This window comes from Oryctolagus cuniculus, chromosome 13, assembly GCF_051225735.1.
Source record: "Oryctolagus cuniculus isolate XC-2025 breed Fujian yellow rabbit chromosome 13, ASM5122573v1, whole genome shotgun sequence".
NCBI classification, from domain to species: Eukaryota; Metazoa; Chordata; class Mammalia; order Lagomorpha; family Leporidae; genus Oryctolagus; species Oryctolagus cuniculus.
Genome location: NC_142879.1, coordinates 78,436,156 through 78,450,198, shown reverse-complemented (window position 1 = coordinate 78,450,198; position 14,043 = coordinate 78,436,156). Strand labels below are relative to the sequence as shown.

General features: G+C 44.0%; 1 long non-coding RNA gene across 2 annotated transcripts in view; it reads left to right on the top strand.

Moving 5' to 3' along the window:
• Nucleotides 1-14,043, top strand: part of LOC127487868 (uncharacterized) — an 80,915-nt gene that overhangs the window by 45,551 nt on the left and 21,321 nt on the right. The gene's annotated exons all lie outside the window — the stretch shown is intronic.

Genomic DNA, 14,043 nt, shown 5'->3' with positions numbered 1-14,043 from the left:
CAGACCTCTGTATACAGGACAGGGGGCCAGTTCTGATGAGGATTCAAAGACAAAACACAAGGAAAGTCTAAGGATGACAGCTGTGCAGATGTTAAGTTTCCAGAGAGGTATCTATGGAAACACCATACAGTACTGAGAAGCACTTCACAGAGCTACTGGAGAGTGTGGGTGGCTACAACAGATTTTTTTTTTAACTCAAAAATGAAGCAAATATCAAATGAGGCCATTAAATATTCCAAGAATAACACAAAGCTGCATGATATGGGAAATCTAATAAGTGCTTTACCAGGGTCAGAAAACCACAGACAATATTCTTATTGTTATTACTGTGGAACAAATTTATGTTGGGATGGTAAAGGAAGAGAAGGAGTGTTAGTTACCTCAAATTATCACCTACTCTAACAGGCAATCAATAAATGCCTAAAGCTGATTAACAGGGAAACAGCAAATGTGCATACTGCTTAGAAACAGAGAAAAAAATAACAGAAGAAACTACTGCTATTCAAAAGTAGCTGATCTAGGAAAGAAGACAAAGAGGACAAGGGATGTACCTAATGTTTTCATCACAAATCTTTTAAAACTATCTGGCTTTTTTTGTGTGTATCATTTGTGTGAAATACTTTGATAAATATAAAACTCAACAATTCTTATGGAACCACATTACCTCACTGCTTGGTGCAGCAACAGAAACATCCAAGGAATCTTCCAGATCTTCTGCTAATATGGACACATTTTCTCTTGATGTAATAGACACCAGACCACTGTTCTAGAAAAAATGACAGGAACACCATCAGGAACCAGCACCTAAAATACTATCTCATAAGAGACAAAAATATATACAAATACATGAAACCATGACAAATGCTCTCTGAAATCCACCACCTTAAGCAAAAAATCATCTTGATGATATATTAAGACCATATTTTTCCTTTATAATATTATTCCTACTTTTTTTAAAAAAATTTATTTATTTTATTTGAAAGTCAGAGTTAGAGGCTGAGGCGGAGATAGAAGAGAGAGAGGTCTTCCATCTGCTGGTTTATTCCCCAGATGGCAGCGACAGCAAGAACTGTGCTGATCTGAAGCCAGAAGCCAGGAACTTCTTCCAGGTCTCCACATGGCTGCAGGGGCCCAAGAGCTTGGGCCATCTTCCCCTGCTTTACCAAGCCATAACAGAGAGCTGGATCTGAAGTGGAGCCATTAGGCTTGAACCGTCACCCATATGGGATGCTGGCACTGCAGGCGGCGGCTTTACCAGCTATGCCACAGCACCAGCCCCTATTCCTACTTTAAATTCAGCTTATTATTCCCAGTATCACATGTCAAGAACCTGTTGCTACTTGAAGCAGGCTGTGTGTCCTTCTGCTTAAAGAGCAATAAAAACTAGCTTTTGCAAGACAACAGTAAATACAGAAAGAAAATTCTGCATATGCATAGCGTTTTTAATCGGTCAGAGCCTTCTTGCCCAATTCTGTCTTTATATATTAGGTCAGCCAGTGGATGGGGGAGACTCAGTGCCTTAATAACAACCTATTACCAATGTCAAGGCTCTCATAGGAGGATTAGAAGGTCCACACTATGGCTTCATCTGCATTCTGTTATCTTTCATCTGCCCAACTTTTTTAGATTAGAAAATCTAGCTTTTTTCCACTCCTGGCCAGCTGTACCCACCCCGCACCTCCTCCTATAATAACCTGCTACCTGAATCTAGCATCTGGGATTCTTCTTACTCAGGGATCCAGACATACCAACTTAAAGAGTAGCAACTCAGAATTAGTCACTCTTACTAAGAATAAGCAAGTAAATCTCTTGCCTTCTGTTCTTTTCCTCTTGATCTCTATCACTGAGGTAAAAAATGTTAACTTTCTTTAGTAGGGCTCTGACTTCGGCTGCCAGAGATGTGGTGGTAGATGTCTCGGTAACACTTGGAAGTTTCAGGTCTGAAGCAACACTTATGGAAAGATAGCAAGAACTATGAAGAATGACTAACAAGCTCACAAATCATGCCGCTACTGTACCTTGTGTAAAAGCAGTTTTCTCCCAAGGAAGAGAAAATTTCCCAGTTCCTGTGCAGCACACATAGACAGCACTTCCAGTCCAGATATCAATCTGATTTGAAGTTTGGGATGAACAACTGCCACATAATCATGTCTTTAGATTGAAAGTTAAATTTAAGATTACACTTAATGAAAATGGAAACAAAAATACTTGTATCATTTTACATTTTATATGACATTATCTCATAAAAATAATAAAATGCTATGTCATTGGCTCGCCTAACCCTTAACACTATCCATAAGATGACTTACAAAATAGGACAGAATAAGTCTACAAACACTGGTGTGGCTTGAATGTCCCTCCAAAATTAAACACTGGTGTGGCTTGAATGTCCCTCCAAAATTCACATACTGAAACCAGTCCCACACTGATGGTATTAAGAAGCAGGGACCCCAGGAGATCCTGAGGGCTCTATCCTTGTGAATGGGATTAGTGTTCCTTATAAAAGAGGTTTGCTGGAACCTGTGTGTCCCTTCTGCCACGTGCAGATGCAACAAAGAGGGCCCTTCTGTGGAACAGGACCTACCTGACATCACAGCTGGAACTTTTTTTTTTTTAAGATCTATTTATTTGAAAGGCAGAGATAAAGAGATGAGAGACGGAGACACACACACACACACAGAATGAGAGAGAGATGTTCTGTCTGTTGGTTCACTTACCAAATGGCTACAACAGCCTGGGCAGGGACCTTCATCTGGGTCTCCCATGTAGGTGTGGGGCCCCAAGCACTTGGACCATCTTGGGCTGCTTTTTCAGGTGCATTAAGAGGGAGCTGGATTGGAAGTGCAGCAGCCGGGACTCAAGCCAGCATCCATATGGGATACCGGCACTACAGGTGGAGGCTTAGCATTCTACACCATAGCACTGGATTCTGTTGGAACCGTGAACAAGACTTTCAAGCCTCCAGAACTGTGAAAAAGAATTTTTTCTTGCTTATACTTTACCCCATTTAAGGTACTTTGCATTAGCAGCCCAAACAGACTAAGACAAACACCAATTAATCATTTGAGTTAGAAAAAATTAGCAAATATTTAAAATATTTCCATGGGGCCAGTGCTGTGGTGCAGCGGGTTAACACCCTGGCCTGAAGTGCCAGCATCCTATATGGGTGCTGATTCGAGAACCAGCTGCTCCACTTCCTATTCAGCTCTCTGCTATGGCCTAGGAAAGTAGTAGAAGATGACCCAAGTCCTTGGGCCCCTGCACCCACTTGGGAGACCCAGAAGAATCTCCTGGCTCCTGGCTTTGGATCAGCACAGCTCCGGCCATTGCGGCCAATTGGAGAGTGAACCATCGGATGGAAGACCCCTCTCCCTCTCTCCCTCTCCCTCTCCCTCTCCCTCTCCCTCTCCCTCTCCCTCTCCCTCTCCCTCTCCCTCTCCCTCTCCCTCTCCCTCTCCCTCTCCCTCTCCCTCTCCCTCTCCCTCTCCCTCTCCCTCTCCCTCTCCCTCTCCCTCTCCCTCTCCCTCTCCCTCTCCCTCTCCCTCTCCCTCTCCCTCTCCCTCTCCCTCTCCCTCTCCCTCTCCCTCTCCCTCTCCCTCTCCCTCTCCCTCTCCCTCCCCCTCCCCCTCCCCCTCTCCCTCTCCCCTCTCTGTGTAACTCTTTCAAATAAATGAATAAATATTTTAAAATAAAATAAAAATATTTTCATGGTTTTTGGAACATAGGTAGGGGCCAGCACTGTGGTTTAGCAGGTGACGCTGCTTCTTGCAGTGCTGGCAGCCATGTGGGCATTGGTTTAAGTCCCGGCTATTCCACTTGCGATTCTGCTCTCTGCTGTGACCTGGGAAAGCAGTGAAAGATGGCCCAAGTCCTTGGACCCCTGCTCCCACTTGAGAGACTCGGAGAAAGATCCTACCTTTAGATCTGTGCAGCTCTAGCCGTTGTGGCCATCTGGGGAGTGAACCGGCAGTCAACTCCATGTAGAGCATCGTAACTCAAAGACTAAACAGAGACTCTGAGAAACACAGGAGACATCAGGTAACATAAAGAAAATGTGGTGTTCTGTTCTGAAAATAGGTGGACTGGATGAAAATCCATGTCAGATGAGTTAGATGTTAGTCCTCTACCCTATCACATGTAATCAAGAAACCAACCCCATTCACCATATACAAGATACAAGAGATTTATCCCCTTATAAATTGAAATCAAGCAACTTTGAATCTAAGGGCAGGTTCAGTACAAAATAGAGAATGATAGACTCAAAAACAGAAGAATTAAGTGAGATTTTTGCAAAATATGCTACTTGTAGCTCATTTTTCCTGCATTGCTCCTAGAAAGGGAGCAGTTGGTTAAATAATACTTGCTTCTAGCCCAAGAAAGAGATTGAGGGAAATCTTCTTTAAAGAAATGGAATAGCCACTGAGAAAATGTCTATATGAAGTATTCCTGCCAAATTTGACTAAATATCAGGCTGGACATGATACAGTAAGTCAACCAAAAACAAATTAACAAAGCTCTACTAACATATGCAGTGCTTGCAATTACAGTACAACAGAGATATTTTGGTTCTTCCTTTGCAAATTTTAATGACAAGACACCAGATATTTGAGGAAAGTCTCCAATAACAGAGAAACGGAAGCATATATCCAGAGAAAAGAAAACACACAGAAAATGCAGGCAATAGTAAAGAACTTCAAATACATAAGTAATCAGTAACCCTCAGAGTCAAAAGAGAAGGTGTTTCATACTTCAAACCAGAAAAGGAGATCACAAAGGGAGAGCAATGAGCAAGAATAAAGAGATTGAGGAACCTCAGGTATGTAAAATGGGTAGAAAATCAACACAAATGTAGAAAATGTCTCAGAGTACAGAACATAATGAGGAAGACTTAGAAAGGGGAAGGAAGACGTAAGAAAATTATCTAATAAGCCAAGTCTCAGGTTGTTATGAGTGGCAAAATAAGTGAAAAGAGAAAGCAACATAAGTAGAAACTGGAAATAAAATAACACAAATTTCATGGCAAAGGGGTAAAGATTGATGGCACCTAACAAGTGCTCTGCAAAATTGGTAAAATGGGCCCCAGCGTTATAGCACTGCAGATAGAGCTGCTGCCTGCAACACCAGCATCCCATATCAGAACACTGGGTTGAGTCCCAGCTGCTCTGCTTCCCATCCAGCTCCCTACTAATGTGCCTAGAAAGGCAGCAGAAGATAGCCCAAGTGCCTAGGCCCCTGCCACTCATGTGGGAGACCAGGATGGATCTCAAGGCTCCTTGTTTGTGCTTAACCCAGGTCCTACCGTTGTGGCCACTTTGGGAGTGAACCCAGCAGATGGAAGATCGGTCTCTCCACCCTGTCACTCTGCCTTCCAAATAAATAAATCAATAAATCTCTTTCTAAAATGAGCATAAATTTCCAAACCAAAGCACTGAAGTGTAAACACTGAGATTTCACTCCTCTGAGGGTGAGAAGATCCTAAAAGCTTCAGGAAAGAAAAAAACAAAACAGATTACATACAAATGACAAAGAATTCAAATAACATCAGCTGTCTTTGTGGGGAGCAAACCGGACTAGACTGAGTTACTGGAATTAAGACTTATTCTGTGCATCTGCTCTCCCACAATATGGCGATGGGAGAGAAGTAAACAGCTTCCGCACAGCTGCCTCCAGTTCAACTAATAAACTGTAGGACTTGCTCCTGATTGGAGGAGAGCAGCGTACTCGGCGTGTGGGCAGCCGAGTTAGGATTGGCGGAGGAGGACTATAAAGGAGGAGAGAGACGGCATGCACGGGGAACATCTAAGGGGAACATCTAGCTGAAGGAACACCTGTGCAGCCCCCGAGAAGAGCCGGCCGGCGGTGTGCCACTCCCCTGCGGAAGTGGGGAATGTGGCCAGGGGGAACTGCCCTTCCACGGAGGTGGAAGGGATAGTAGCCAACCCGGGAAGAACCAGCAGCAAACCCGGGGAGGGCCGAGCAGACGAAAGAACAGCGCAGGGTCCTGTGTTGCTCCTCCACGAAGAGGGGGAGCGACATAATGGTGCCGTGACTCGGATATGAAGCCTAGGCAGGGTCCTGTGTCGTTCCTCCACGAAGAGGGGGAGCGACATAATGGTGCCGTGACTCGGATATGAAGCCTAGGCAGGGTTTAGTGTCGTTCCCCCATGAAGATGGGGAGCGACAGTCTTAGAGTACAATTGGTTCATAATAGTCACTGCAGGAAAGCTTTTAAAACTATCAAGGAAAATAGTTCTCAACTATACTTCTTTTTTTTTTTTTTTTGACAGGCAGAGTGGACAGTGAGAGAGAGAGACAGAGAGAAAGGTCTTCCTTTGCTGTTGGTTCACCCTCCAATGGCCGCCGCGGCCGGCGCACTGCGGCCGGCGCACCGCGCAGATCCGATGGCAGGAGCCAGGAGCCAGGTGCTTTTCCTGGTCTCCCATGGGGTGCAGGGCCCAAGCACCTGGGCCATCCTCCACTGCACTCCCTGGCCACAGCAGAGGGCTGGCCTGGAAGAGGGACAACCGGGACAGAATCCGGCGCCCCGACCGAGACTAGAACCCGGTGTGCCGGCGCCGCAAGGCGGAGGATTAGCCTAGTGAGCCGCGGCGCCAGCCTCAACTATACTTCTATATCCAGCCAAACTCGCGGTATAACTACCATTCTGCCTTTGCCCATTACCTGGTACCTGGGCCTCTCAGTGACTGCAGGGTGCAGGGCTCACCTCTCCTTAGTCTATGGATGCTCACATCACTGCTATGCTGGAGTTGGTGGCCATTCCTATCTGCACTTCTGCTTTCAAAAGTCATTTTTAATCTCCCATCCACTGTTGTCTTTGCTCTTTATGTCATTTTTAAATATAATTTTTGAATTACTTTCCAGGTTTATTTTATTTCTGCTAGAAGGGTACTTTCCCCCTAAAAAGGGGTGTTTCTGGGGGCAGAGAGTGGGCAGGGGGAAGAGATCACTCTCTAGTGGATTTGTCACATTATACAATCAAGAGTGAGGGTAAGGGGCCGGCGCTGTGGCATAGCAGATGAAGCTGCCACCTGCAGTGCCAGCATCCCATATGAGTGCCAGTTCGAGACCCGGCTGCTCCACTTCCCATCTAGCTCTCTGCTGTGGCCTGGGAAGGCCGTAGAAGATGACCCAAGCCCTTGGGCCCCTGCACCTGCGTGGGAGACCTGGAAGATGCACCTGGTTCCTGGCTTTGGATCAGCGCAGCCGATCCAAATTATGGCCAATTGGGGAGTGAACCAGCGGATGGAAGATCTCTCTCTCTCTCTCTCTCTCTCTCTCTCTCTCTCCTTCTCTCTATGTGTAACTCTGACTTCCAAATAAATAAATAAATCTTTTTAAAAAAAGAGTGAAGGTAAAATAAATAGATTTACTGTCATGGAAAGATTTTGAAGGATTATCTCTGTTTTAAAGGACTTGTTTCATCAAAAGGAAGATGCAAAGGATGTCCAAAGAGGCGAGTGATGAAGAAAAGCTCCAGGCAAAATCTTCTGCTGCAGCTGTAGGTAGCAAACTCTGCAGGTGCCAGCAGGAGAATGGAGGGGTGAAAGAGAGTTATGGAGCAGGAGAGAGAAAAGGAACAAAAGTACAGTGAGACCCAGTGAGAGAAAAAAAGAGAGAAATTAAAATAGTTTATTCAACGTCAGACAAATTTTGAAACAAATTTAAAATTTTGATAATTGATCAAACATTTTAATTAAGGTTAAATATGTGATCAGTTTTTTTGAGCATTTTATGCTATTTTGGGGGGAAACAGCCATCAGGATGAATAAACCTAAGCAAATAAAACAAGACATAATTATAAACTTGAGGGAAAATCCAACAAGTTGTTTGAATTATTTGGCTAAACTACAAATGAATTTTCATAGTAAGAATAATTCAAACATTGACTGTAGATCTTGAAAATTTTCTGGGGCTGGCATTGTGGCACAGTGAGTTAAGCTGACACCTGGAATGCCAGCATCCTATATGGACACTGGTTCAATTCCCAGTAGCTCCACTTCAAATTCAGCTAGGAAAGCAGTGGAAAATGGTCCAAATCCTTGGGTGCCTACACGTACCTGGGAGACCTAGATGGAGTTCCAGGCTCCTCTTTGGCCTGGCCCAGCCTCGATCATTGTAGCTATTTGGGAAGTGAATCAGTATGAAGATTGATATCTCTCTCTCTCTCTTCTCTCTCTCTCCCTCTCTCTGTAACACTGCCTTTCATGTAAATAAATAAATATTTTTTTAAAAAAAGTTTCCATATGACTTCATTGAGAGAACAAGAGAAGAGAAAGTGACAGGGAGGGTGTGATGACACAGAAGTGTGAAATTACCAACCAGCAAGAGAAAAGCAACAAATGCTGTCAAATATCAGTAAATTAAGAAGGAGTGATAGTAGAATTTATTGAGTGTCCCATCAGATGCCCACCCAATGAAGTTGATAAAATTATTATTCTCTCTTGACAGGCAAGGAAACTCAAGCCCTGCCAGAGGGAAGTAACAGCCTACAGCTAGTAAGTGGCAGACTCAGGGTGTAACCAGACAGCCTTTTCCTGCTATGCTCTTTAAAAATATGATATTCTTTGCTGGAAAAACCTAGCAAGAGTTTTAAGTGGTTGCCTCTGAAAAAGTGCAGGAGTTAGGGAAGATTGAGGCAGGAAATTTCTGTCTTGAAAACTTTTATATTTTTTTAGCACAATGACACTTTTTAAAAATTTGTGTTTATTTATTTGAAAGGTGGAGAATCAGATGGAGGCTGGGGCAGGGAAAGATGGAGAGAGACAGATCCTCCAAACGCTGATTTCTTTTAAATCCCCACAACAGCTGGCACATGACCAGGTCAAAGCTGTAGTCAGAAACTCTGTCCAGGTCTCCCCCATGGGTGGCAGGAGCCCAACCACTTGGACCACCTTCTGCTCCCTCCAGGGCACATCTGCAGGAAGCAGGGTAGAAAACAGAGGTGGAACTCCTCCCAGATACTCCATTATGGGATTTGGGCCTCCCAGGCAGCAGCCTAACCTGCTGAGCCACAATGACTTTGCCCATGTTTGTGCCAGTTGTCAATTTATTGTCACTCAACTCCAAAGTCACTCTTCTGTGCCCAGCTGTGTGATTGCGAATCAGGGGGAGATAACTATTCTGCCTTTAAACACCAGTGCAAATTGCTGACTTTGCACATAGATGGCGCTAGAGAGACATTAAAAGGAAGAGCTATTCTTCCTGGTTCTGGAGGACTTTTCTCTTCCTACAGCAACCAGTGGGAAAATCTCTGGTTTTCACCCTACACAGAGTATCTCCTGCACCTTACTGAACCAAGAGATGGCCTTTGGATTTTCACGGACTTGCCTGTGCTTCAGGAAATATATGCATCAAGTGGGCCACTTCCCACCCACCAAAGTTTTGTTTGTTTAACAGAGAAAGATGAGGAGAGACAGAGATTTTCCACCCACTGATTCACTCCCCCAAATGGCCACAATCCCCAGGGCTGGACCAGGCCAAAGCCAGGAACCAGGAGCTTCTTCCAGGTCTCTCATATGGGAACCAAACACTTGAGCCATCCACCATGTTTTCCAGGCTCATTAGCAGGGACGAGATCAGAAGTGGAGCAGCCAGGACTCGAACCAGCACTGTTCTTGGATGCAGGTACTACAGGCAGCAGCTTTACCCACTATGCCACAATGCCAGCCTCATAAGTTTCTTGTCCATCAGGAAGCTGCATGCACCTGTCAGGCCCATTACCCTCTCCTGCTAGCTCTGGTCATTCTCTTGGGAGGCTGTTTGCCAAGCTCTTAGTTCCTTCCTTGTTTCATCTCTCTCTGCAGTGGAGGGAGCAGCTGCTCCTTGACTTTGTGTTTATAAACTCCTCAGCACCCTGTCTTACCTCTTTAATTAGGCAACATCCTTTCACTGCTTGATGATGCTTCCATTAAATTTTTTCCTATTCAAGAATAGAAAGGGGCCAGCGCCATGGCTTACTTGGTTAATCCTCCGCCTGTGGTGCCGGCATCCCATATGGGCGCCAGGTTCTAGTCCTAGTTGCTCCTCTTCTAGTCCAGCTCTCTGCTGTGGCCGGGGAAGGCTGCAGAGAATGGCCCAAGTGCTTGGGCGCCTTCACCTGCGTGGGAGACCAGGAAGAAGCACCTGGCTTGTAGCTTTGGATCGGCATAGCTCCAGCCGTGGTGGCCACTTTGGGGGTGAACCAAAGGAAGGAAGACCTTTCTCCCTGTCTCTCTCCCTCACTAACTCTGTCAAATAAATAAAAAAATAATAATAGAAAAAAGTCAGTATCACAAAGATGGTAAATCTCCACCAATTCATCAATAGATTAAGTGTAATTTCTTTTGAACTCGCAGTGGTATTCGTATGTGTGTTAGAGGTGAGGAGCATTTTTGTTTGGGGGACTGGAAATATTGCTCTTAAAATTCATATGGAATTTTAGGCGCTGCAGTGTATCTGGTAAAGCCACCGCCTGCAGTGCTGGCATCCCATACAGGCACTGGTTTGAGTCCCGGCTGCTCCACTTCTTTTTTTTTTTTTTAAAGAAAACTTTTATTTAATAAATATAAATTTCAAAAGTACAACTTTTGGATTATAGTGGTTCTTCCCCCGATAACCACCCTCCCACCCACAAACCATCCCATATCCTACGCCCTCTCCCATCCCATTCTTCATTAAGATTCATTTTTAATTATCTTTATATACAGAAGATCAACTTAGTATATACTAAGTAAAGATTTCCACAGTTTGCACCCACACAGACACACAAAGTATAAAGTACTGTTTGAAGACTGAGTTTACCGTTAATTCTCATAGTACAACACATTAAGGACAGAGATCCTTCGTGGGGAGTAAGTGCACAGTGACTCCTGTTGTTAATTTAACAATTGACACTCTTATTTATGACATCAGTAATTACTGAGGCTCTTGTCATGAACTGCCAAGGCTATGAAAGCCTCTTGAGTTCGCAAACTCCAGCCTTATTTAGACAAAGCCATAATCAAAGTGGAAGTTCTCTGTTCCCTTCAGAGAAAGGTACCTCCTTCTTTGATGGCCCATTCTTTCCTCTGGAATCTCACAGAGATCTTTCATTTAAGTCATTTTTTGCCACAGTGTCTTGGCTTTCCATGCTTGAGATACTCTAGTAGGCTTTTTAGCCAGATCTGAATGCCTTAAGGTCTGATTCTGAGGCCAGAGTGCTGTTTAGGGTATTTGTCATTCTATGAGTCTGCTGTGTATCCCGCTTCCCATGTTGGATCATTCATATAGAAGGCTGGGGGGCCTTGGTGTTGTAGTGCAGCAGGTTAAGCTGCTGCCTGAGGTGCTGGCATCCTGTATGGGTGCTGGTTTGAGTTCCGGCTGCTCCACTTCCATTGTAGCTCCTGCTAATGCTCTTGGGAAAATCAGCAGAAGATGGCACAAGTGTTTGGGCCCCTGATGCCCATATGGCAGACCTGGAAGAAGCTCCTGGCTTCGGACTGGCCCAGCTCCAGCCATTGCAGCCATCTGGAGAGTGAACCAGTGGATGGAAGACCTCTCTCTCTCTCCCTCTCTCTTTCTTCCTCTCTGTAACTCTCTCAAATAAATAAATAAATCTTGAAAAAAAAAAAAAAGTGGTCAAGTGGCAGATGTTGCAACTTGGGATACCCACATCCCATATCAGAATGCCTGGGTTCGAATTACACCTCCTCTTCCAATCCAGCTTCAAGCAAATTCACCTGGAAAGTAGCAGATAATGATCCAGTTCTTGGATCCCTGACACGAGGGAGCTTCTGGCTTTGGCCTGGCCTAGTTCTGGTTGTTGCCAGCGCATGAGCAACCAACTGATGGAAGATCTCTCTCTCCCTAGTTTTCTCCTCTCTCTGTCTCTCTCTCTCTCTCTGTGTGTGTGTGTGTGTGTGTGTGTGTGTTGCTCTGCTTTTCAAATAAATTTTTTTAAGTGATCCATTTCCTTAAGAAAAGACTCACATGCCATGCACGTCTTCACCTTATGCAAGAAAGATTTGAAACAGAAAAAGTAGTTACTATCACTCTTCTTGGAAATTTTAAATCTTCTTTGCTGCTTTGTATACAAAGAGGGGTCACCAGAACAGCTCAAATGTAAAATTCAGGTTTTTATCTTTGTGTTCTTGGTATTTCACGCAGTATTTCATATACTAGGGATAAATAAAGGAAGGAAGGATGGGGTAGATGCAACTCAGCTTTTTTATAGCTTCTGTGTTCCTGCAATAATTCCCAACTGTGATATACATAAAGGATTTTCAAAAAGTTCTTAGAAATGCATGTGATGTAAAAACTATGCATAATTTTGAATTTTTTCACCAATGTGAACTTAGTTTTTTATTCCATTTTCCCATGAACTTTCCAAAGTCTTCTCATACAATTTGCATGTACAAAAATAGTAATTTTGGACCTGGATCGCTAGAGGGAGGCAAAGGAACATGAGAAAATCTCCTGCAGCAGCCACTAGCCTGGATTTGGAGTGGATGTATGTAGTACTTCAGCAACCAGGCGAAGTCAAAAGACAGATTCTTCAGCCTTCCCCTGAACTCAAAATATGTATCCTGCCTTTAATCAGAGTGTATTCTATATTACACTCTGATGTAATATGTGGGAAATGATAGGGGAAACACTACTCATGGCAGAGCAATGCAGAATAATTGGGTCAAAATCTGAAAAGAGGTTTCTCAGGTCACCTGCTCAACAGCTAGCAGCCAACAGTGTGACTCGGCAGAGAAATGTGCAAGAATCAGAGCCCTGGGACCAGGCCTCTCTGCCTATGCAACCATCACCAAGCCATTTGTCCTCTAACAGACCTATTTCTTCATCATTAATCACTTCTATTTCACTGGGTTACTGTGTGCAGCATATAAAGTCATCAATGAGAATCGAACGGCAAAGAACCAGATGGATGTCAAGTCCAGGTTATTATTAGCCATGCATTCAGGTCATGAGGTTGTCTATTTCATTCTGTCTTTGCAGGCAATAAGCTCTGGAAAGGGAAGAATAATGGCGTTGCTCTTAGTATTGAACATTGTATTTGGTAAATAGGAGCTAATTTTATTTCTCACATTGAATGAATGAGAACACATGTAGAAAAACCATATAATTTACCAACTAAAATAAGATTCCTTTTTTTCTAACTGACAGAAAACATTTTTATAATTACTCCAGGAAACAGGTTAAAAACAGGATTGTCCTGGACCAGTTGAGACATGGGATACACGGCAACTCTGCACTCATCATGCTGTAAGGGTAGGCACTGCCCAGCACATACTACAGTATGAGTTGATTTCATCTTCATGTTGGTGTATATTAACTATATTCAATAAATGTTTATTGACCACGTGCTTTGGGTCCCAAGTCTCCTAGAATCTTGGACTCCATCGAAAAACAGCAACCAGAACAAGAAAGATTTCTGTTCTTCGAGAACATGGAATGAGGAAGAAAGTAGCTAATAAACATAATAAATAAGTAAATGACACAGCACAAAGGGCCAAACACAGGGGATTCAAAGTGTTGAACTAGGAAACTTAGGTAGAAGAATATCATGTAAGCTGCCTGCCTCTCCAGCTGCTTAGAGAGAGCCTCAATGCTCTCTCAGGGCACCTGGCTCCAGCTCCTGCTTTTCACATGAATGTTGCTTTCTTTTTCGATTCTGCTGTGCACCTTGCTACATATTCAAATTCATTTCCTCCCTAAGTGGCAGAGAAGAGGGCACACAGAACCCACAACACTTCCTGAACTTAGCTCAGAAACCCCCATCTCTACCAGACATTTGCCACCACTGAGGATTTGGGCTACAGCTGAGTTCACACTGGGCCCTAGGGAATTGCTTGCCTACCCAGATGGAATAAGGACCACATCTCTGTTCTATCTAAGGAACTTTGTATTCATGAGTTTGGGGAAATGACCAGACAAGCCCACCAGACAGAACTAAACAAATGATGCTAAAGGGGAGGGCCAAACTTCCCGAAAGTCTAAATCGCTTGAATTAATGCTGGCATTTAAGTGTGTTTGAGCCATTCAAACCACATGATGTCA